Consider the following 23,623-nt stretch of genomic DNA (forward strand, 5'->3'; position numbering starts at 1 on the left):
GAAAACTTGCAAAAGGGGCAGAAACCAAGTGGATAGATAACAGGTTCCAGGTTAAACGCCAAGTCCCTGCCTACCGCCTTGGGCCCAGGGAGCGGACTACAAACCCCGGCGTGCCTCGTTGAGCCGCAACGAAGACTACGTTTCCCAGTGGGCGCCGCGGCGGGCCGGCGGGGGGGGGGGCGGGGGCTGGGCGGGGCCGCGGGGGCGGTGCTGCCCTCTGCCGGGCGCCGAGGGAAGTGGGTGCGGAGTGACAGCGGGAGCTGGGGCACCGGGCGCGGGGCTCGGTGACAGCGGAGGCGGCGGCCGCGGGCTAGACGTAGGGAGCGGCGGCGGCGCCGACGGCAGCGGGAAGGGCGGACGGGGCGGGCTTCCCTGGAGGCCCCGAGCCGGAGGAACCCGGGAGGGGGCGGCAGGCGCAGCTTGCGGACCGGACACCTGAACTTGGGACAAGTTGCCGGAGCCCGGGAAGCGGGCGGCGGACGGACTGACCTTCAGAGCTAGGTGAGCGGGGCCGGGGGCCAGGGGTGCGCGGAAGGCCCGGGACCCCCGGCCCGGAACCCCCACCCCCATCGATGGGTCCGGGACAGGTGGGTGGGTGGGGGTGCGGGCTGGGGCGGGGAGCTAGACCGGGTGCGCCGCGCCGCCGCCGGCCCCGCTGCCCGTCCAGCCCCGGACGCCCGGCACATGGCCCGAGCGGCGCTGCCGCCGGTCCCGAGAACCTGCGCGGCCCCTCCCTTCAGGCCCGGGCCGGGGGCGGCTTCTCCGCGACCTTATGTAACCAGGCGGGAGGGGCCGGGGCGGGCACGGGCCTTCGCAGCCCGGGACCGGGGAGCCTGCAGGGGCGGGAGGCGTGGGAGTGAACTTGCAAGAAGTTTGAGGGACGGGTAGGCCCTGCGCCCGCTTCTTCTTCCCCGGACGCGGTGGGGGCGGGCGGGGCGGGGGAGGGCGCCGGAGGCAGGGGAGGTGTGCGGGGGCCGGGGCCGGACCGGCCAGGCCCGGCCGGGAGGGTCTGGGGGAGTGGGCGGGCCCAGCGGCGCCCCGCCCCGGGGCCGGGCTGCGGAGGGTGCGGGCGGAGGAGGGGGGCGGTGGAAGCACCATCCCGCCCTCCCTTCCCGTCCCCCCTCCCGCTCCGTCTCCCGAAGCCGCCGCCCGGCTCGAGTCCCCGGGCATCCCGAGCGCAGTCTTTTTCTCCCCCTCGCATGATTCCGCGGCCTCAGGGAGCCCCAACCCCGGCTTATCCTCAGCGCGCCCGCCTCCTTTCTGTTTTCCCGGGAGCTCGCAGCCATCTGCCCGGGCCCGAGTACCGCCCCCGCCCTCCGCCTCGGTCCCGAATCCCGGAAAACACTCCCCTTCCCCGTATTCCCGGTGTCCGCGCCCCCCCGCCCCCCTGATTCCGGACAGCTCCTCGGCCTGGTGCGTGCGCTCGCCTCCAGGAAGGGAGCGGGCCGGGGCCACCTCGGTCCCGCCCCTCGGCCCCCTCCCCGCCCGGTTCTGGCTTCACGCACGGCTGCCCCGAGCTGCTTCGGGTTGCGAGAGCAGGTTCGCGCCGCAGCCGCCTGGCGCACCCCAGCCTCGCGCCCAGGGGGAGGGCGGGCGCCCGCGCTGCCCAGGGCTCCCCCTGCCGGCTCCGGGCCAGCCCCCCTCCGCACGGAGCGCTGGCGGGATCCCGGTCCACTCCGCGTGGTCTTCCCGCCTGTCGGTTCTGCGGCCGGTTCTGCGCGCCAGTAGCTGGACTAAAGGCGGGCGCAGCGCTTTGGCTTCGCGCTGGTTCTCGGGGGAAGCGCGGTTAATTACTGCCCAACCTGCACCCCCCCCCCAATCCCCGCTCCTCAGCGAGGGGTGCCTAGTGGAGGCGGGGGGGGGGGGTGTCAAGGCTGGCGCAGGCCCCCGTGGCACCCCTGGGATGTGGACTCAGGCCCTTGCCCTGGCCCTGGCCAAGATGCCACCCGGTCTCCTCTAGGCGGCCAGGCCTGTGCGCCATCAGAAGGCAGCTCCTGGCTCCTTGGCCTGTTCCCTGGAGGCCTTGTCTGTGCCACGCGGAGCCGGCTCCTCGCCTGCCCGCAGGGAGACCACAGTCTGGAAAGAGACTGCAGCCATCATTAAAGGCGTCTGTAGAGGCACTGGAAGGGGAAGGCCGGGTGGTTTTCCTGTATGTGCCTCGGTTTCCCCGGCTGTGGGAAAAACAGCATTTGACTTGGCCCCTTTCTTTCTGCCGGCCTCCCTGCTGCTGGGACAGGAGCGGAGCCAGAGTGCACGTGAAGGGCTGTTTGCAGTGACTGCTCTCGCTCACAGTGTGCAAGGCCTGTTGCAGCGGCAGTGCTCTCTTGTCTTAGCTCAGTGAGGTGCAGCCAGATGGGGACCCAGGTCTCCTGGTGCGGGGTCCCATGGAAGGGGTGCAGGGTTTGGGGCAGGGAACATCTCCTCAGGTGAGCACTGAATCCGGAGAGAGCCAGCTGGGCTTCTGAGGGCTGATGGCCGGGGCTGGGCCAGGGCTGGCAGGCGCCCCTGTGGGGTCTTGGAATAGTGGAGATGCCCAGTGCCCATCCCCATTGCCAGTCAGGACCCCCTTTCAGCCTTTCTGCTGGGAAGGAGGTAGGTGGGGCCTTCACCCCTCGGGCCTGGCTGCCCTTTGAGGGTCTGGCTTCTGGCCCTGATCCCTCCTGGAGCTCTGTTTATGGCTGTAATTGTATCATTAGCCAGAGTTTATAGAGTTACTTAGCACCTGCCCCCACAGGGAGTGGCCCAGCCACCCCTGGCTTCTGTCTCTTCCTTTTCAAAGTCAACTTGGTTTCTGCTGGCAGCAGGGGTTTCCCCAACCACAGCGGCATGAAAGCCAGGTTGGGCCTTTGTCCTGTGGACCAGGCCAGTCAGCACTTGGGGCCCAACCTGGGGCTGCCCTGGAGATGCCCGTGGAAATGGAGCTGAGAAGTGTCCGTATCCCAGGATGCAGTGGTAATGTGTGTAATGTGTGTGTCCTCACCTGAAAAGAGAGAAAAATGCACACACCTCATGGGCTGTTGTGAGGATTCAAGAGGAGCTGTGCCTGGTACATGCTGAGTCCGTGGTGTTGCTCTGGGTGCCAGGATGCAGTGTAATTGATGGGGGTTTATGTGTGATTATGAAGTACAGGTGTCTAAGTATGTGTGTATAGATGAATTGTGCAATGCATGTCTGTGAGACTAATAGTAACACAACATTATATTAATAGACTCTTCATCCATTCTCTTTATGCTATAACAGGACAATATTATAATAAAACTTAGTTGTCAACAATAGTTGCCAACATTTATTGTGTATTTATTCGTTAGAATGAAGTAGGAATTATGATTTTCAATATATTGACTCAGGAAAGCTAGGTAAGTTGCCTGAAGTTACACAGCCTAGAAGTAGTAGGGATTCTAACCAAGGCCCAAATGACTCCAGAACCCAGGTTACTAACCCCTAAAGACCACTTTGGGGTTTCCTGGCATTCTCTCTTAAGAGGTGGGAACCGAAGGTGGTCTGGAACCTTCTTTTTCCCATCCAGGTTTCCCACTCTGAGCATGAGGGGGAACTTGATGAGGCCCCTGCCCCAGGACCACACCTGTCTCTTGGCTGCTTCTCTAAGCTGCTGTCACAGGTGACCAAAGGACCCCCGCTGAGAACCTTCTTGACTTGCCTGAGTTCACACAAGGCTTCCTGGGTCTCCTTGGAAACCACGGACGTAGTAGACGTCACTGTACAGTGAAGCCTGAGCTCAGTGGGCACTTGCTTGGTCAGATGGGAGAAAAGGCTGTGGGGACTGTTGGGTGGGAATGGGACAGCAGCGAACGTCATGAGCACGGGGAGCGAGCCTCCCTCCGACAGGCGGTGGGGCTGGGCAGGCCCTGCTCCTCCCAGTCTCGGTTCCATATCTGTGAACCTAAACTGGTGATAGCGAACCTTCTGAGCTCGGCGTGTCAGCATTTTGAAAAACCCTAACTTAACTCTGGGGCCGTGTCACATACAGAAATTTTTTGATATTTGCAACCATAGTAAAACAAAGACTATATTTTTGATATTTATTTTATATATTTAAATGCCATTTAACAAAGAAAAATCAACCAAAAAAATGAGTTCGCGTGTCACTTCTGACACGCGTGTCATAGGTTCGCCATCACTGCCCTAAACCACCTGTGGGATCCCTGTAATGCGAACCTCCTACAGGTCCCCGGCAGAGGCACCAGAACAGGAGAGGCTCAGAAAGAGGGACGAGGGGAGCTGTGGCATCCACTCACCAGAGGCCGGCCTGGTGGAGTGACCAGCCAGCTTTGCTTGGGACAGAGCCATAGCTCCCATGTAACAAGCACTGGGCTAAGTGTAACCTAGGCGGGGGTCGTTGAGAGCACGGGCTCTGGGGCCAGGCTTCCTGGCTTGGAATCCAGTTCTGCCGCTTCCTAGCTGTGTGGCCCTGGGCAAGCTCCTTAACCCCACTGTGCTTCCATTTCCTCACCTCAACAGTGAGGGTTACAGTAGCTCCTACCTAATGGTGCCGTAGCGAGGGCTGTGTTCATGCTCGCTGCATGTATAGAAGTCAGAATAGTGCCATGCTCAAAAAACGTTAGCTATGATCGCCCTGGCCGGGGTTGCTAAGTGGTTAGAGCGTTGGCCCTTGGACGGAAGGGTCGCAGGTTCGATTCCTGGTCAAGGGCACATACTTGGGTTGCAGGATTGATCCCCAGCCCCGGTTGGGGCCTGTGTGGGAGACAACTGGTGGATGTGTTTCTCTCACGTCGATGTTTCTCTCCTCTCTTCCCTTCCTCTCTTCCACCCTCTCTAAAAATTAATGGGAAAAATATCCTCAGTTGGGGATTAACAGGAACAACAACAGAATGTTAGTTATTACCATTATCTCTTATAAATCCTCCCTCCCTCCCTCCCTCCCTCCCTCCCTCCCTCCCTCCCTCCCTTCTCTCCTTCCCTCCCTCCCTCCCTTCTCTCCTTCCCTCCCTCCCTTCCTTCCTTCCTTCCTTCCTTCCTCATTTTCAAGTGAGGAAAGAGTGGCATAGCGAGCTCTAAGAAACAAGACCTATGGGCTGCAAGTAGTCCCCTGTGTGCTTAACAGCTGCAAATGAAATACCTGACACTGCTTTGCAGCCTCCATGCCCACAGTCTCCACCATTCCCTGTACCACCCCACCCAGCCTGGTCTCCCATTCAACAGGATAGCCTAGGGCCGTGGTCGGCAAACTGTGGCTCGCGAGCCACATGCGGCTCTTTGGCCCCTTGAGTGTGGCTCTTCCACAAAATACCACGTGCGGGCGCACACATACAGTACAATTGAAACTTCATGGCCCATGCACAGAAGTCGGTATTTTGTGGAAGAGCCACACTTAAGGGGCCAAAGAGCCGCATGTGGCTCACGAGCCGCAGTTTGCCGACCTGCAGTTTGCCGATCACTGGCCTAGGGGACTTGGCAGTGACTGCAACATCTCCACCATCACCGTCCTGCCTGTCCCTTGGGATTCCTTGAGTGGCATCTGGCCTGGTCGCTTACTTCCACTCCTGACCCGTGGCTCTCCCCTGTGCTCCTGCTGCCTGCCTGCCCCTTCTCCACTCTGCACCAGAGACACAGGTCCCCTTGGCTGCAATGTCACAGGAGGTAGAGCTACAATCCCAGCGATAGAGCAGGACCTGGGACTTGCCATGCCCATAGCAAGTGCTCTGCTGTGGGGTGGCGAGGCCGTGGGTGAGAGCAGAGGGTGGCTCAGAGGGGCGGAGGCAAGAGGGAGAGCCATTACCAGTCTTTTCTCCTGGCTCTTCCGTGTGGGCATAAGGAGAAGGAGAAATGGGGTCTGGCCTCCCCCCTGTGTCCAGCTTCCTCCGGGGCAGGCCTCCAGTTGGCTCTGACCCACAGCAGAGGTCCCAGAGTAAATGTGATGCCAGGGGGCTAATCCAGGAATCTCAACCGACTCTCCAGAAACCCCTGGTCCCTTCACTCAGCCCTTGTTCATGCCAGTGCCCTCTCCTGGCACCCTGTCTCCTGCTCCCTCCCTATTTAAATCCTGCCCATCAAGGCATACCTTCCCAGGAGACCCAGGGGACTGTGCTATCCGACGTGGGCCCTGGCTGGCTATTATGATCACCTGGGAGTTCTTAAAAGATACCATTGCTGCCCTAGCTGGTTTGGCTCAGTGGACTGAAGGGTCTCAGGTTCAATTCTGGTCAAGGGCACAGGCCCAGGTTGCAGGCTTGATCCCCAGTAGGGGACATGCAGGAGGCAGCCAATCAATGATTCTCTCTCATCATTGATGTTTCTATCTCCCTCTTCCTTCTCCCTTCCTCTCTGAAATCAATAAAGATATTTTTTTAAAAAAGACCATTGCTTCCGAGTCTTGGGGGAGGCATGAATTTTTTTTTTTTAATTCCCACAAACGATTCTGATGCCCTTTCTCTGAGACAGTGGTTCTCACCTTTGAAAGGGCATCAGAACCACCTGGAGGAATTGTTAGAACACAGCTTGCTGGGCCCCACGCCAGGGTTTCTGATGAGCAGGCCTGGAATTCATAGGTCTGGGGTTTGCATTTCTGACAAGTCCTCAGGGGATGCTGATGCTACTGGCCCCCAGACCACATTTCAGAACCTACGGCTTTGCAGCTACCCAGGCAAGAGCTGTCTCCTGGGCGTCTGGTGGCTTGGGGCCTCTCAGGCCCATCTCCTTTTTGACGCCAGGTCCCCAGGGGCAGGGATTCTGAGTTTCCTCGTGGACCTCTGAGTCCTCGTATCGTCGGGCCTCCCTTCCCCAGCCTGGCTCTGTGGCCCTGCCTCCTGTTGCACTGACCACTGGCCAGTCTCGTGCTCTTGGCAGCCTCCTCTGGGACACGTGCTCAGGAAATGCCTGCTGTTTGGTCCAGGCGGGAGGAGGTGGACAGCGAAGGATGCACTAGCCCTGAGAGCCATCAGAACATGGGACGGCTCTGCAGCTCCTGCAGAAGTGCCTGGAGCCAGAGCAGCGTTACTGGACCAGGGGAGGTGTCCGAGCCCCCCACTTCGTTGAGGCTGTAGAAAGACTCCCCACGCTATTTCACTTTTCTACCCCGTGGAGGGCAAGTGTTGGATCACTGACTTGTATGCCTTGTTAATAATAAAAATGCTAAAGTGCACAAAAAGCAGCTCTTCCCTTCTCCTTTCCTCACCCGGACTGGAGATGTTGGGAGGGCGGGAGCATGGGTGGGGGGGGGGGGGTGCGGTCAGTGCTCGAGGTAGGGTGTCTCCATCACCTTCTAGGGCAGCGGTTCTCAACCTTCCTAATGCCGCGTCCCTTTAATACAGTTCCTCATGTTGTGGTGACCCCCAACCATAAAATTATTTTCGTTGCTACTTCGTAACTGTAATTTTGCTTCTGTTGTGAATCATAATGTAAATATCTGAAATGCAGGATGTATTTTCATTGTTACAAATTGAACATGATTAAAGCATAGTGATTAATCACAAAAACAATATGTAATTATATATGTGTTTTCCGAGGGTCTTAGGCGACCCCTGTGAAAGAAAGGGTCGTTTGACCCCTAAAGGGGTCGCGACCCACAGGTTGAGAACCGCTGTTCTAGAGAATCCTGGGCCTCTAGGACAACAGATAGTTGGGTGACTCAGGCCCGCCCTGGGCTGCTGGGGTCGAGTCTTCCTTAGAAGCTGGGGAGCTGGAACACAGCCTGGTGGGAGGAGAGGTGGCGGCCCGCCTTTTAGCTCTGCAGGGCGAGGCAGGATGAGCTTGGCGTGAGCACAGGCGCTGGCTGTTCTGTTCGGTGCAATAGTCCCAGTGCCCAGAGGAGAGCGAGGCACGTAGTGCGTGCTCAGTAGCCTTTGTGGAGGGAGGGGAGGGAGCGTGCTTTGAGCCCCCAACGTGTGCCCAGAAGCGAGGACACAGCAGAGGCTGTACCCCTGGCCTCTGCCCTGCACGCGGGCTGGGCATCAGCTTCACCGTCAAGACTCAAGCAGCTCCCAGCCTCACCGGCTGTGGTCCGGGTCCAGCCCGGCTCTGGTGGGGGTCAGTCTGACTCCCCCGTACAGGGTGCCCCCCCACACCCCAGTTCTACCAGTGGGGCGTGGGGTGGAGCTCGGTCTGTTTTCTCCTGTTTGCCAAGGGAAGTCACAGCCTGTCCTCTGCCGTGTTTATAATTGGTTTGGGAAAACACCTGCCCCGGCCCCCCACCGTCCCTGAGGGGTGCCAAGTGACACAGTATACTGTCCACACCCTGCTGCGTCGTGTCCCCCTCCTGGCTCTAGCCAGGTGCGCTCGCAGCTGCCCCTGCCAGTGTGGCACTGGCCGGCTTTGCTGCGGGCGGATGGGGCTGCGGGGCCAGGGGCCTCAGAGGCCAGCCGGTGCTGCCCTCGCGTTGTCTAGAGGAGACCGAGGCCCAGGGAGCGTGGGCGCCACCCCAGCACCCCATGGCCTTGGTCACCTTTGGGGTCAGCAGGCGTGAAGCGAGCACTGCCTGGGCTGGCCCAGCAGGGGATGGGCACAGGGCAGGGCTCCTCGAAGCGGACAGCTAGCGGGAATGTCCGTAGCCAGGGAGACAGACAGGCAGAGAGACGAAAGAGAGGACGGAATGACGTCCTCAGTCAATGTCCACGTGTCCACGCCCGACCCTTCTCTCTAAAGAGCATTCTTCCTTGGCCTGGAGAGTTTTTACAAGAGGGTTGTGCCAGCACAGTGACCTTCCTGCCCTCTGGGCGGCTCTGCCTCCCCCGGGCCCTCTCACCTGGTCCCTCTGCAGGCCCGGTGCTTCCCCCCTGGACAGACCCTTCTTCCAGGAGGGCCAGAGGCGGCTGAGTATGAGCGGGGAAGGCCGCAGGGAGGCCCCTGTGCCGCCCCCCTGCCACTTGGAAGCCCTGGGCCCTGGGGGATGGGCCTACATTGTGCCCAACAGCTCAGGCCTCTTTGGAGCTCCAGGCTTGGGCCTGGACCCAGGGGCACTGCACCTACGTATTCCCCGCCTCAGCGCCTTCTCACCTTTTCCTCCCCCCCCCCCCCCCCCCGCCCCGTCCCTCTGACCCTCCATCTAGTTCCACCGCATCTGGAAATCTGGCACTTGGGTCTTTCCTGCTCTCTGCCCCCCTCTCTCCATATTCTTCATTTCTCTTTTCTGCCCCTTTCTTTGGTGTGTTCAGATGGTGTCTGAGGCTCACCTTGCTCCTTCAGTGCCTGCACAGGGGAGTCTCTGAGGGGCCGGAGGAATGGCCCAAGGCAGGGTGATGGGGGAGGTGCCCAGCCTGAGGCAGCTCCCTGCCCTTGGGCAGCTAGGGGCATGTGTGGCTGGAATGCCCTGGGGAGGGTGGGAGATGAAAGGGGTTGCGGTGCCCAGCACCTAGGGCTGAGGGGCAGCCAGGAGCCTGGGCCAGCGGGAGAGCCCCACACAGACTGCCCTGGGTGTCACTGCGTCCTCCAGACCTGGGCCTGGCTGCAGGTTCTCCTAGTGTGCTTGGCCTAGTTACAGCGGCTCTCACAGCCAGGTGTGAGAAGAAAAGGCAACTTCCATTTCTATTTCTATCTCACTCCTTTCTGCCCCTTTTTGTTGTGGAATAGATCACACTCGGTGAAAAGAGCTTTACCATATACTATCTATAATAACTATAAAAGTGAGCATCCAGCTAACCACCACCAGTTTGTGTGCCCGCCTCGGTCATAGCCTCCCCGCCCCCCCACAGGAGGGTACCATTATTCCAACTCCCTAATAATCACTTCCTTGCTTCTCTTTCTCACCTAACCACTGCCTGTACCCTTTAGCAACAGAGTTTAGTTTTGCCTCATTTTGAATTTAAAGCAGCTGGGACAACACTGGACATGCTCTTTGATGTCATGTTTTTCAGCTCAGTAGGTTCCCCATGTTGTGTGTAGCTGTGGTGCGTCCATTTTCATCGCTGTCTAGCGTTCCTCTGCATGAACTTGCTACCGTGCGTATCTCCATCTCCTGCTGGTGGGCATTGGGGTTGCTCTCCTTTGTTGGCTACTATGGGCGATGCTGTCAGAGCACTTTTATGTGCTTCCTGGTGTGTTGGTGCCTGCATTTCCCAGAGTACAGATGGGCCAGAGGGAAATCCCAGGGCACGGGCTAGCCGTGCATCCTTGCACTTAGTGTCTATCGTGTGAAGTGACTGTGCACACTGCCCAAGGCTTTCTGTGGCTCTGTATCCACGCCAGCAGTGGCTACTGGCAGCCTATGTCATGTCTGTCATGCTGGTGAGTGTGTAACAGCGCCTTAACATGGGTGTAACTTACATTTCCCTTTTCTTCTTTTTTAACGAAATACGTTTTTATTGATGTTTGAGAGGAAGGGAGAGAGAGAAGCATCAGTGTGAGCGAGAAACACAGATTGGCTGCCTCCTGCAGGCACCCGACCAGGGATTGAGCCCACAACCCGGGCACGTGCCCTGATCGGGAATGGAACCAGCAGCGTTTTGGTGTAGGTGCCAACACTCAGCCAACAGAGCCACACCGGCCAGGCTCCCTGCTCTCCTTTTTCATAGAACCATTTTTGTGTATGCCTGCTGACATACAGGAAATATCCATGCATTGGTATTTATAAGCAATTTATAAGAAGAGAAGCATATATTGGTGCTGCTCAACATTTTTACTCAGAGGACTACAGATCAAAATAGTCTAAAGACAATTATAATATTGAAAGCCAGGGAGGGGGCTGATTTCTAAGTGAAGGGTGGGAGGGTGATCTTGGAGGAGACCCCCAAGTGGCAGTCCCTGCCAGTGGGGCAGCCTCTGCCCAGAGGGTGCTGAGTCCACCGAGCACCCAGCAGCACTTGCAGACCTCCCGCCGGTACACTTGGCAGTCGAGGAGGGAGCCTCTGTCCCAGCAGCTATCCTTCGATTTCGAATTGGCAGGTGCTTGTCTTTCGGGGCCTTCTAGGGCAGTGGTTCTCAACCAAGGGAGACCTTGCCTCCCTGGGGACATTTAGCAATGTCTGTTGGCATTTTTGGTTGTCATGACTCAAGAGAAAGCGACTGGAATCTAGTGAGAGGCTGGGGATGCTGTTAAATGTCCTGAAATGCTAAGGACAACCCCCAACAGAGAATCCTCTGGCCCGGCCGAGATGGCTCAGTGTGTTGAGCGTTGACCTACGAACCAGGAGGTCACAGTTCAATTCTTGGTCAGGGCACATGCCCGGGTTGCTGGCTCCATCCCCAGTGTGGGGCGTGTAGGAGGCAGCTGATCAATGATTCTCTCTCATCATGGATGTTTCTCTCTCTCTCCCTCTCCCTTCCTCTCTGAAATCAGTAAAAATATATTTAAAAAAAAAGAATTATCTGGTCCTAAGTGTCAGTTGTGTGGAGATTGAGAAACTGATCTGGGAAAAGAGCCAGGAGACAGTTTGTCACGAACTCGCTGCACTGAAGGTTCTGAGCCTCTGTCTCCTCCTCTGGGGACAAGAGTGGCAAGGGTTGCTGCCCTCTGCCCTTCGAGGGGCTGTTGGCAGGACTGAGGAGAGGGTGGCTGTGCTGGCATGTGGGGAAGCATCCCTGCGAAGGGGCCTGCAGCCCTTGTTTCCAGGGGGAGGGCTCTCCAGCCCCGCCCCGCGCCCTTGACTGTGCTCCCTGTCCATGGAGCTGGAGGCGTCAGGTGACCGCAGGAGCCTCCATCCTGGTTCCTGCTACTCTAGGCCGCAGAGGGCTGTGGAGGAACTGCCCCGAGGCCCCAGCCTTTTGATGAGGGCTGCAGAAATACGGGGAGCTCTGGGGAGCCCTGGGGCCCAGGCAAAACCATCTCTGACTGCCCTGGGCTGGGTGGGAGCCCAAGGCTGAGTGGGTGATAAAGATAAGAGGTGCTTATCATTCTCCTTATCTGAGGCTCCACTAGAGGGGAGGTGGTGGGAGCACACCCTGGGCGGGCTCCTCCTCACCCTCCCGTGCCCTTCGAGTATTTGCTACCCCAGGGCGGGGCCCAGGGTTGGGTCAGAGCTTGGGTCTCTCTGACCTCCCGTCCTGGGGTTCACCCCACCTTAGTGGCCTCTCCTGCCTTCTCTGGGTCGGGGCCTGCCCAGTCGCCCCGCTACTACGCCATCTCTTCCTGAAACATAGACTCACAAAAGGGCCTAGAAACCCAGGCAGCCTGAGGTGGGGATGACTGGTAACAGCTCAGTGACTGGCAGCCCCAACCAGGAATCCAACCGTGACCCTTTGGTGCACAGGACAACGCTCCAACCACTGAGCCGCCCTGACCAGGGGTGTGTCTCCCCATCTTGGTCCAGGGGTGTGTCTCCCCATCTTGGAGCAGGGCAGGTGGCCGGGGCCTGTGAGTACTGTGTGGGTGGGAGTGGCTGTCACAGGCTCAGGCTGGGAGGGGGCAGGGGCACTGCCCATGCCTGGAGACCCGGGTGGGTGAGATTGGAGCTGGGAGTCCCTGTGTGTTGGGTAGACTTGTGGGTGAGAGAGGCCTTCCGGGAGGGCGCTGTGAGTAATGCTTGGCCACATGTGCAGCTCCCAGGGGATTGTGCAACTTCCTCTGAGGCTGAGGTGCAGGGGGCTGGGTGAGAAACAGCGCCGGGGAAATGAGGAAACTGGGGCTGGTACCAGAGCAGGGCCAGGGCCCTGGGCTCGGGCTCCCCGAGGAGCTGAGCGGTCCAGGGGGCCTCCTTCCAGGGGCCACCCTCTCTCAGGTATGAGGGTGCATGGGTGTTTGTGCGTTGTGTCTTTGGGGAGGTGGGGGAGTGGGGGTGAGCTCACAGGCTGTGCTGATATGGAGATACCTTTTGAGCAGGGTCAGGACTGGGGAAGCAGGTGGCCCATGGCAGGGGCCCCTGCCCAGGTTCAGGGGAGAGAAGACAGGGCTTCCCTGAGCCCGGGATGGTGGGAACCAAGTGAAATCAGGAGTCAGAGTTGCTGGCTGCCAGCCCCGCTCTGAGGAGCCGGGCAACCCTGGTGGGTTGGTATTGCTGTCTGTAAGGCTAGGAGGGCTGGGAAAGGTCTTGAGGACACCAGCTATCTGGCTGGAGAGCCGTCTGAGCTCTCCCTGCCCCCTCTCCTCTTTCCCAGGCTTGTTTTGGGGCTCAGAGAAGGTAGTGGGCATGATGTGCTTAGTGCTATGCTGGCCAGGCAACAGGAAATACCCGCTTACATCAGCTTGGGAGTAGGACTGGGAGCACTGGGCCTGGGTGCGCCGTGCCAGCCTGCCTGGGTTCCCGTCCTGGCCCTGCCACTGAGCAGCTACGTGATCCTGGAATGTTACTTAGCTTCTCGGAGCCTCAGTTTCCAATTACAGCGCCCACCATGTCGTTCGTTGTGAAGATTAAAAGAGTGAATCCATGCTATGCGCAGTGCCTGGCACCGGGAGGAAGCGCCCTGCACAGGTTAACATTTTACTGGTACATGAGCATGTTTGTGTGCAAACAGCACAAAGCCTGCCCGGGGTTCGTGGCGATGATTTATTTATTTTATTTTTCTATTACAGTTTATATCCAGTATTATTTTTTATTGGCTTCAGGTGCACAGCATAATGGTTAGACAATCACATCTTTACAGAGTGGTCCCCCAGTATTTCCAGTCCCCACCTGGCACATGTGTCGTTGTTACAATACAGGTGGCTGTACTCCCTGTGCTGCACTTTTCCTCCCTGTGACTGTTCTTTAACTACCACTTTGCACTCCTCAACCCCTCAGCCTTGTCCACCCAGTCCTCCAACCACTCTCCCCTCTGACAACCTTCAGTCTGTTCTCTATAGCTGAGTTCGTTTCTGTTTTGTTTCTTCCTTTATTTTGTTCATTCGATCCCACATATAAGTGAAATCAGTGGCATTTGTCTTTCTCTGACTGGCTATTTCACTTAGCATAATACCCTCTAGGACTCAGTGGTTCTCAACCTTCTGGCCCTTTAAATACAGTTCCTCACGTTGTGACCCAACCATAAAATTATTTTCGTTGCTACTTCATCACTGTCATGTTGCTACTGTTATGAATCGTCATGTAAATATCTGATATGCAGGATGGTCTTAGGCGACCCCGGTGAAAGGGTCATTCAGCCCGCCAAAGGGGCCGCGACCCACAGGCTGAGAGCCGCTGCTCTGGTCCCTCCATGCTGTCACCAATGGTAAGATGTCATTCTTTTCTATGGCTGGGTGATATTCCACTGTGTATGTGTGCTACAGCTCTTTTATCCCCTGGCCTATGGATGGACACGGGGTTGCTTCCACATGTTGGCCATTGTGAATAATGCTCATGGTGATTATTTCGATGGTGGAATCTGAGTTAGAACTGGGGATGACAATAAGAGCTCACATTTCCCAGGCCATACTCCGCGTCAGGTGTGTGCCAAATGCTTGGCTTGTGTCAGCCCCTCCCTCACAGTCACCCTGTGTAAGGCGGGCTGTTGTCACCCCCATGTCATAGATGAGGACATGAGACCACAAAGGGGTTGAGTGACTTGCTCCAGGGCAGTGATACCAATGAGAAGGAAAACAGAATGGTCCTTAGCCCTTAGGTGGACCCCGCCCTCATCCCAGCTCCTCTGTGTTCAGCTGGAGGTGGGTACGGAGGAGGAGCAGGGTCTGCTGTGAGGGGTGTGAGGGCTGGCCTCACAGCCCATGGGCTCTGGCCCATCTCCAATCAAATCATCAGCTAATACAGAGAATGAAGTTACTATAGGGCAGGGGTGGGGAACGCCCAGCTCACGGCTGTATAAGGCCCGCAAAACCATTGGTCTGGCCTTGCCAAGGCATTAGGGGCGAGTTAATTTTGACCAAGTATAGCAGGCTAATTCTTAAGTTGATAATTTTGTGTGGCCCTCGAATGATTTTATGAATATCCAAATGAAGAAGAAGGCTCTCTCCCCTGCTCCAGGAATGGCTTTTTCGCGTAGGAGCCGGCTTCCTGGGGCAAGCTTCCTGCCAGTGTGTGCGGACTTAAGAGAGGGCTGGAGACCAGCTGGCGGACAGTGTGTGCTGGGATGAATATGGTTCCAGATTCAGGCAGACCTGGCTTTGAATTCTGCCTGGGACACTGACTGTGTGGCCGTGGGCCTCAGTTTCCTCAGTTTCCTCACATGTAAAACAGGGGACAGAGCAGCGCTCCCGTCCCCGGTCGCAGTGGAGATGAAAGCAGACACCGCAGGAAGAGGCTTGGGCAGGCCTGGCCTGGAGTGCGTGTCGGCAACTGGATGTCTTTATCATGCGCCTGTTGCCATGTGCCTGGTGGCAAGTCAGGGCCTCACAGCTATCCCTGGAGAGTCGTTATTTAAACTGTGGATCGGGGCTACTGACGGGACCGTAATCTGGTCTCAATGAACATTATTTTTAATGAAAAAGAATAGAAAACATCCCAGTGTATTGCACAGTATTGCTAAGGGTTTTGCATAACATTTTTGTTTCATGTTTCATGTGTATGCATGCTGTGTGTGTGTGTGTGTGTGTGTGTGTGTGTGTGTGTATGGGGGTCAAATACAAATATTATCCTGTGAGTCATGATCAAAATATTTGGGGCCAGTGCCTTAGAGATTATCTCCCTCCTGCGCAGGACCCAGCGCCACATGCCATGGGCCAGGCGGGGAGGCCAACCCAGTTCTTGGCAAGGTGTGTGTAGGTGAGCGGGCCCTGCGGGGGTCAGCAGAGGCAGAGGGTGAGGTGGTTGGGGGGCTTTCTGGGTGATGACGTGCATTAGATGGGGGCAGTGACAGGAGACAATGCCTGGGGTGAATGTTGGCTTGGGTCTGGAGCTAGAGAGCCACGTTGGGAGGCAGGGCTCCCTGTCAGTGGAGGGCTGCAGGGCCAGGCTTGGCCAGAGGCGCCCATGCTAGCTAGAACAGAGGGGTGGGCAGGGGTCATCTCAGGGTACTGGGCAAGGGCTATGCCCATCTCCTCTGGCTGGGGTGGAGTGGGGAGGAGGAGGACTCAGGGCTACTAAAGCCCCCCCCAACCCCCAATACTTGCAGGATCCTCAGTGACTGGGTGAGACCCTGGGCCCACTGCATAACCATTTCCTCCCCTCACCATGGCCCCAGGAGTATCTTGAATCGTTTCCTTCCCTCTGCTGCCCCAGCTGGCTCTGGTGGGTCTGGCCTGGGACCTGACTCAGCCCTGAGCCCTGGTGCAGGAGACAGAAGCCTTCCTACTACTTAGATCCCCACCCAGGGCAAAGCAAGGCCTCAGTTTCTTGATCTGTAGAGTGGGCTTACTGACCCCTGAGCAGCCGGCCTCGTGGGTGTGCTGCTCATCTTGTGACCTCACATGGATGAGCTGGCGATGGGAAGTGTGAAGAGCGCCGGCTGGGTTGCTGTCATCTCTAAGGCTAGGAGGGCTGGGGAAGGTCATGAGGACATCAGCTGTCTGGCTGGAGAGCCCCCGGGCTCCCCACCCCGTGACCTGAGGCCGCGGGGCAAGAGTGGGGAGAGGCCTGTGTCCCAGGCTGAGCTGGGGATATCCCCAGCTGTGTGGGGGAAGTAGCCTGTTAGGGGCCTCAGAGGATGAGACCCAGGTTTGGCCTAGGTCTGGGAACCCCAACTTTCTGCATCCCCACCTACATGGCGTATCTGAGGAGCCCCAGCGTGGAGGTCCACGTTGCCAGCTGGAGGGGCAGTGTCCTGGGACTGATTGGCAGGGGCCGATTTCCAGGAAGCCGTGGGTGCTTCTAGCTTGAGGAGTCCTGAGCCCAGAGGCTCAGGCGTGGGTGGGCGTTTACTGATGGTCACACAATTGAGCACCTTCTGTGTGCCTGGCACTGTGCCGAGCACCTTTGTGTGTTTGCACATTTAATCTTCACAATAACCTCATACACAGGCCTTTTTATTATCCCGTTTTATAGATTAGGAAACTGAGGCCAGGGATGGTTATGTTCTCCCCCATGGCTACCTCGCTAGTGAGTGGCAGAGCTGGGCTGAGGACACGAGTTCTGGGTTTGAGCTGCCAGGGTGGAAATCTGGGCTGTACCACTTACTAGCCACGTGACGTCGGAAAAGTGACTGCATCTTGCTGTCAGCTTATTGTTCTGTGACGTGGGGATGACAGCAGTGCCTTCCTCCAAGGGCTGTTGGGAGCATGTGGTGGGACAATAGAGGTAAAATGCTCAGTGCACAATCAGGGAGCAGTCAGTGCGACACGCGTCACCATCTCTCCTACCTGCAGTCACCTGCTGTGTGACCCTGGGCCAGTGTTCTGTTCTCTTGGGGTCCCAGTCTCCACAGGGTACTGGCCCCTTCCTTGCCCCTCTGCATAGGACTGTTGACGATCAAATGGGACTCAAACCCTGGGCGGGTCGTGAGGGAGGCCCTCAGAGTAGAGAAGTGCTAGACTCTCCGGACCCCAGGAGCTGCCGACATTTTTAGGGCTTGGAGCTATCCGCAAGGTCCTGATGCGTCTTGTTTGAGCCTGCTCCAAGCTTTCACGTTCCCTGTGGCCCCCACAGGCGTTTGAGTTGGTGACCCCAGATTTGCTTGGGGGTTTCCCAAGATGTATTCTGTAGAAGGGTTTGGTGGTCAAGTAGGTATGGCAGAGTGTGAGTTAAAAAAACACAAAAAGGGCCCTTCCCAGGTTGGCTCAGTTCGTTGGATGTTGTCTTAGGCACCAAAAAGGTTGCCGGTTCAGTTCCTGGTCAGGGCACATGCCCAAGTTGCAGGCTCCCTCCCTGGTAGGGGGCTTATAGGAGGTAGCCAATCGATGTTTATTGATGTCTCTCTCTCTCTCTCTACATCTTGCTCTCTCTTAAAAAAAAATTAATAAGAAATATTTTTTTAAAACATCCAAAATGTGTTTTTATGTTGCAGGACTTGTCAGAGCCTTTTATTTTTTTATTTAAATTAAAAAAATATTTTTATTGATTTCAGAGGGGAAGGAAGAGGGAGAGAGAGATAGAAACATCAATGAGAGAGAATCATTGATTGGTTGCCTCCGGCACACCCCCTACTGGGGATTGAACCATGTGCCCTGACAGGGAATTAAACCATGACTTCCTGCTTCATAGGTCAACACTCAACCACTGAGCCACATCAGCTGGGCTCTTGGCAGAGCCTTTGTTACACTAATTACCCCCAATTTACGGTCATGATATAACCCGGGATCTCTCAAAGGCCTGGTGCTCAGAGCCCCATTGTCCAGATGGAGAAACAGGCCTGGGGAATGATTTCCTAGATCCTGAGCAGAGCTGGGCCTAGACCCCAGGGCTCCTTGAATCCACAGCCAGAGATCGGCTCAGGACACCCACCCTCCCCTCCTTCCTTGGTTCACCTCAGAGAAATGTACGTGGTGCTGTTTCCTTCCGGAAGGCGCCTCTCCCTTTTCTGGCCCCTCCCTCTGGCTCCCAGCAGCCTTAGAGGGGGTCGGGTCCCCCCTGGCGTTGCTGGGAAGATGGGCTGGGAAGATGGGCCGTGCCCAGCATATGGGCTCCTGAAGATACTTTCCTGGCTGATGATCGGCAATAAGGCTTCGTCCCCGCTGCAGGGCCCTAGCAAGCAATCCCGTTTTCTGAGCCCAGCTCTTCCGCTGTGGAATGAGACTCATCCTCTCGTCTATCATCTGGAGTTATCGAGAGGCTCACTTGACACCATACGGGAATGTGCTATTAATGTTCAGTTCATGTGCAGACACCTACGGATGGGCCTAGCAATTCTTGTCATTTCTGGGGCTGAAGAGAGAAGAAGGTGGGGGAAATCAGAGAGACGCCAGGCTGTGGGGCCTGGCACGGTTCTGACTAGGTTCTGATGTGGGCCCACCTTTCATGTCTGCCCCACATTTCGTATATGGCTGTCCCTCTCCGGGCCCCGCCTCCCCGTCACCTGTGAAGTGGGCCAGTGTGGCTGACTCTAAGGAATTTCCCAGGTGAGAATGAGGGGAGCTGGGCGGGAAACCCTGGTCTCAGTGCTGCAGTCCACTCCGCCGGGGCAGGCGTCTTCTCCAGCTGCTGCACCTCTGACCCCCACCCTTCTGGTAGGAAGCGGCCATGCTCTGTCTATAGGGCAGTTGGGGTGCCCCAGACCCTCTGCTGACAGTGGGGGGCTCCGAGTGGAAGGCCCGCTGGGCTAGGAGGTGGGAGGGGTGGTACCTCCCTGGTGGAGCGTGTCCTCTCCAGGAGGGCTGTTTGCCCGATTTATTCTTAGCACTGACTCATTGTAGAATCTATTTTTAGCCCTGTTTCTAAGTGTTGCCAACATCTGGTGCAGCCAGTACCGAAGGGGGTGGGGGTGGCAGCGACCCCTTTGGGCTCTGTGGGGGACGGGAGCCCCTGGCAGGAGAGCAAGGACAGAGACTTGTACTTCCCGCACCTGCCACAACTTGAAGCTGGGCACGCAGTGGGCACCCCATTTGTACCTGTGCATTGCTTGCTCTCCTCACCTCACCATTCTGGCTCCAGCTCCTGGGGGCGGGGGGAGTGGGGGGAGTAGTGTTACCAGCGGCCGGCTGCAGAGCATGAGCTGGAGGTGCTCATCAGGTCGGCTTTTCCCCGTCGGCCTCTGACCCCTGCAGAGGGGTCTCAGAGGAGGGAGGCAGGCCACACTAGGGCAGGTGTTACAGTCACCACCGAAGGAGGAGCAACAGACACAGGCCAGACTGCTAGGGGTCGAATCCTGGCTTTGCTACCTCCTAGCTGTGTGACCTTGGGCAAATCATCAACCTCTCTGTGCCTCAGGTTCCTCATCTGTGAGATGGGGATGGGAGTAATGGGAGCATAGTGTTGTGAGAATTAAGTAAATGGTAATACGTGAAGTACCTAAATCATAAGTGCTATGTAATAGGGAGGTGGTGGGACTTTTATTATTTTTATTCTTATTGTTACTAATGAGAAACTCTGTATGTGCTGTGCTGCTGGAGTGAGTTGGGTGGGAGGCCTGGGCTTTTCTCTGAGTGAGGTGAGGCCTGGGCTAGGGCTCAGAGGGAGTTCCGGCCCTAGCCAGGGATCCATGGTGGTGAGTTCCGCAAGGCTGCAGCGGGGTCGGGGCAGGAGCACACGAGGTGGGAATGTGGGCTTTGCCCTTTACAGATTGGGCGAGTCGCTTACCTGTTGTGAATATCTGTTTCTGTACCTATGGGATGATACGATGTAGGTCACAGAGTTATTGTGGGAAACAAAGCATCGATGTGTGTGGATCATCGCTGTGCGCACAGAAAGTCCGTGAGACTTTTTTGCTGTTTCCCTTTCCCGTGTGAGGCGGGAGGGGGAGCTGGGAGTTGGGGCGGGAGAGGGAGCTGGGGGAGCTTGGCCTGGAGATCTATAGTGCTGGCACACAGTAGAGATCTATAGTGCTGGCACACAGTAGAGATCTATAGTGCTGGCACATAGTAGAGATCTATAGTGCTGGCACATAGTAGAGATCTATAGTGCTGGCACATAGTAGAGATCTATAGTGCTGGCACATAGTAGAGATCTATAGTGCTGGCACATAGTAGGTGCTCAAGAAATGTTTGAAATGAATGAATGGCATGGTACCAGCACAGCATCCAGAGCAGCAGCCCTCAGGTATGGGGGCAGAGCTTCCCCTGCACCTTCCACCTTCCTCTTCCATCTTCCCCTCACCCTGCCTTCCCTGTCCCCTGCTTTGTTTGACTGCCTTAAGCCAGCCCAGCCCTGGGTCCGGGCTCAGCCTTGCTCACAAACATGAACAAGACTCTTCCCCAGTTTGTTCATCATTAAAATGAGGGCGGTAGCCTCAGCATCAGGAGCCTCTGTTCTCAGGACAGGTCTCTCTCTCCCTCTCTCTCTCTCTCTCTCTCTCTCTCTCTCTCTCTCACACACACACACACACACACACACACACACACACACATACACAGGGCTGGGTGGGCCTGGCGGGGAAGGTCCTCTCCCTGTCCTGGGCAGTAGGTGGCCTGCTGCTCCTTGGGGCCCCCAGGATGTGATGGCTGGGCTGTGGCCCCGCGGGGGAGGGGAGGTCTGTGGGTGTGAGGGGAAGGGTGGGCATCCAACTGTGTCCACTGGGCTGGGGCCACACTGTGACTTTCGTGTGTGACCTTCAGGGAGTGTGGGCGGCAGCCGGAGGGGCACATGTTTGTGTCACAGTCCCTGTGACTGGGTGTGGAGTGGGGGGTGGGTGACTCAGGCCGGTGAGGGAGGGAGGGAGGGCAGTTACCCCCTTGCCCCACGTCCCAGGCTCTGAGGAGAATGGAAAGTGATTCACGCAAAGGAGCACATCTCCGCATTTTGGCCACAACCCGAGGTAGAGGGTGGCAGGCCTTCTCCCTCTTCCCCACCCACCAGAGGCCTGTGCTCCCTTCCTCCCTGGCCTCAGACCCAGTTTCTCATGGAGGGTATGTGGTGCCTTGGCCTGCAGTCTGACACCCCTCTCAGGGGCATCTGGGGGCTGGCCCATGCCTGCAGCATCAGTCAGTGCGGACGGGGGCGGGGGGGCGGGGGGGGGGTGCTTGGTGGGGCAGGAGGTCTTCAGGCCCCCGCCTCCTGGCACTCGGGGATGCCCTGCCCCAGGGGAAGTGGCCTGCACCCGGGCTGGACTGCGTGGTCAGCACCATCGCCACCCAGTGGTTTTCTAGCTCCAGGAGACCTGCAGGGGGGAGGGGGGCAGAGGCTCCACCTGCCACCATCAACCTGCCATCCTGGCTGCAGCGATGGGTGACTCATTCCCCTGGGGAGTGAGACGGCTCCTCTCCCAGAGCACCCGGGGCCCCACAGCGGGGGAGTGCAGAGCGAGGAGGGCGGCCCTCGTCTGGGGAGGGATCCCAGCAGGCTTTTCTTGCACCCTCTCCCGGCCCCACAGATCTCACCTTCCCTTTGCCTGCGGGAAGGCCAGGGCCCCAGTTACATAATGGGTCCCAAATGCCGCCCAAGTGAGCAGCCCCGTCCAGCAGCGGGACTCAGGAGTCCCTGTTCCCCAGTGCCCGCTGTGGGCATGTCCCCATTCCGCTGCCTGGGCTCGCTGGGGGAGGGGGTGGTGCCTGCTCCATACCCCCCATGGGGCTGTGCAGCCTGGGAGGGGGTGGGGAGGCCCTCTCCAGGGAAATGAATTCCTGGCCTGACCCCAGATGCCAGCCTGCCCAGCTCTGCTCCAGGGTAACGCTGGGTGCACACACAGCCCCATTGTATGCCCGGGGCCCCGTGCCCACAATGGGCCTGGCACCAGCTCTATCAGCAGCAGTGGCTCCGTCAGCTCCTTAGCCCCCTGGCCAGGGCCGGAGCCATTGGGCCCTGGTGAGGAGGAAGCAGGAGGACTGGTCGTTAGGCTGTGAGCATCCTGCGTGGAGGGACCATTCGGATACCTGAGGGGCCAGAGGAATAGATTTGTTTCTTTCACAACTGTGAGTTGCAAGAATAGGGAGTGTGATCCCTTCATATGAGGAAGTGCCACCCAAGCTTCAGGGGTCTGCCCGAGGTCATGGCCAGCAAATGGTGGAGCTGGGGCAGTAGTGGGCCGGAGTCCGCGCCCCACCGCTCACCTGCCACGCACCTGGCCTCCAGGTCAGGGCTCAGGAAAAGGCTGCCCACCTTCGAGACTGAGACAGGCCACTTTCTAGAAAGTATATGTCCCCATGTGCTGCGTGAAGCATGGTGGGTAATTTTCAAGGATGATGCTGACGGCTGGGCAGGCAAAGCAAGTCTCCGAGCTGGAGGGCAGCGCTGTGCCTCAGTTTCCTTGCTCCACCCACACTGTACATCCCCCATGCTCTTTAGGCGGGCGCAGGGATGCAGAGCTGAGGTGTGGCCAGGGCAGGGGCCTGGGCCCTCAACCCCTTTTCCTGTGCTCCACAGGCTGGCAGGGAAGGCCCCTTCCCCAACCGAGACCTGCCTGCAGGAGGCGCGCCAAGGCTTCTGGTTGTTTCTATTGTGAGAGTCCGTCCTGAGCTGCCTGTCTCCACAGGTTTCCCAGCCTGAAGGGGCCTCGGAGGCCGGGGAGGGTCCATCTCTGAGGGTCCATCTCTGCCTCGCACCCACGCGCTCAGGCCATGGCAGAGGGTACCCCGACACAACTCTTATGGGGCCTGCCCCGTTTCTCACTTTCTGTGCTCAGCTTATCCAGGCCATGAACTCCGACCCACTGGACCGGGCAGAGATGAACGCTCTCTTTCCCTTGGCCCACCCGCCCATCTCCTCTGTTCCGGGCACGAGGCCTCGTTCCCTCCTTCAGTGTCACTTCAGCTCTTAGCAAATGGACAGGGCTCTGCAGTGACCACAGATTGTGCAATGCCAGGGCTGGGCCATGGGGACAGCTGGAAGGGGACACAGAGGCCAGGCCCCCTCTCACTCCGGCCTGGAGCCTCACCTCCTTCCCCTCTGCTTGGGTTCATCTTTCTCCACTTATGCCACTCCTTCCACAGTCAGCACATCTTCGCCCAAGGCCACCGCAGTGGGCACGTCTCGGGGCTTCCGGAGATGAGTGGGGATTGGACAGTGGAAGGGGGATGAGGCAGGGGGAGCATCTGGAGCCCCAGGTTGTGTTGGGGAGAGGGAGTGAGGAGGCCCCCGGGCTGAGCTCCAGGCTTGTTTAGGGAGCTGGGGGCGGAGGACTGGATGCCTTGAAGGCCTGACTAGGGAGTTTGGGCTTTATCTGGTGGATGAGGTGGGGCGGGGGGGGGGGGGGGGGGGTGGTGGTGGTGGAGATGGAGCAGAAAATGGCATTTGTTTGCTGCTCAGTCCATTCCACTTCTGCTCCTTTGGTCTCTCAGGGCTGTTTTCTTTCTCTGCTTCTCCCGAGACAATAAATCCTTCTCTGC

The 23,623-nt window shown here is 57.8% G+C and overlaps 1 protein-coding gene across 2 annotated transcripts in view; it reads left to right on the forward strand.

Moving 5' to 3' along the window:
* The first annotated feature begins 235 nt into the window (after window positions 1-235).
* TFEB (transcription factor EB) overlaps window positions 236-23,623 on the forward strand; it is a 49,603-nt gene continuing 26,215 nt past the window's right edge. Inside the window, exon 1 of one of the 2 annotated variants that reach the window (XM_036317021.1) lies at window positions 236-501. The gene's annotated coding sequence lies outside the window, so the exon portion shown is untranslated. Of the gene's footprint in view, window positions 502-12,482; window positions 12,627-23,623 lie in introns of those variants that run through there. The other variant, XM_036317022.1, reaches the window with a different exon arrangement.

This window comes from Myotis myotis, unplaced genomic scaffold, assembly GCF_014108235.1.
Source record: "Myotis myotis isolate mMyoMyo1 unplaced genomic scaffold, mMyoMyo1.p scaffold_m19_p_7, whole genome shotgun sequence".
Taxonomy (NCBI): Eukaryota; Metazoa; Chordata; class Mammalia; order Chiroptera; family Vespertilionidae; genus Myotis; species Myotis myotis.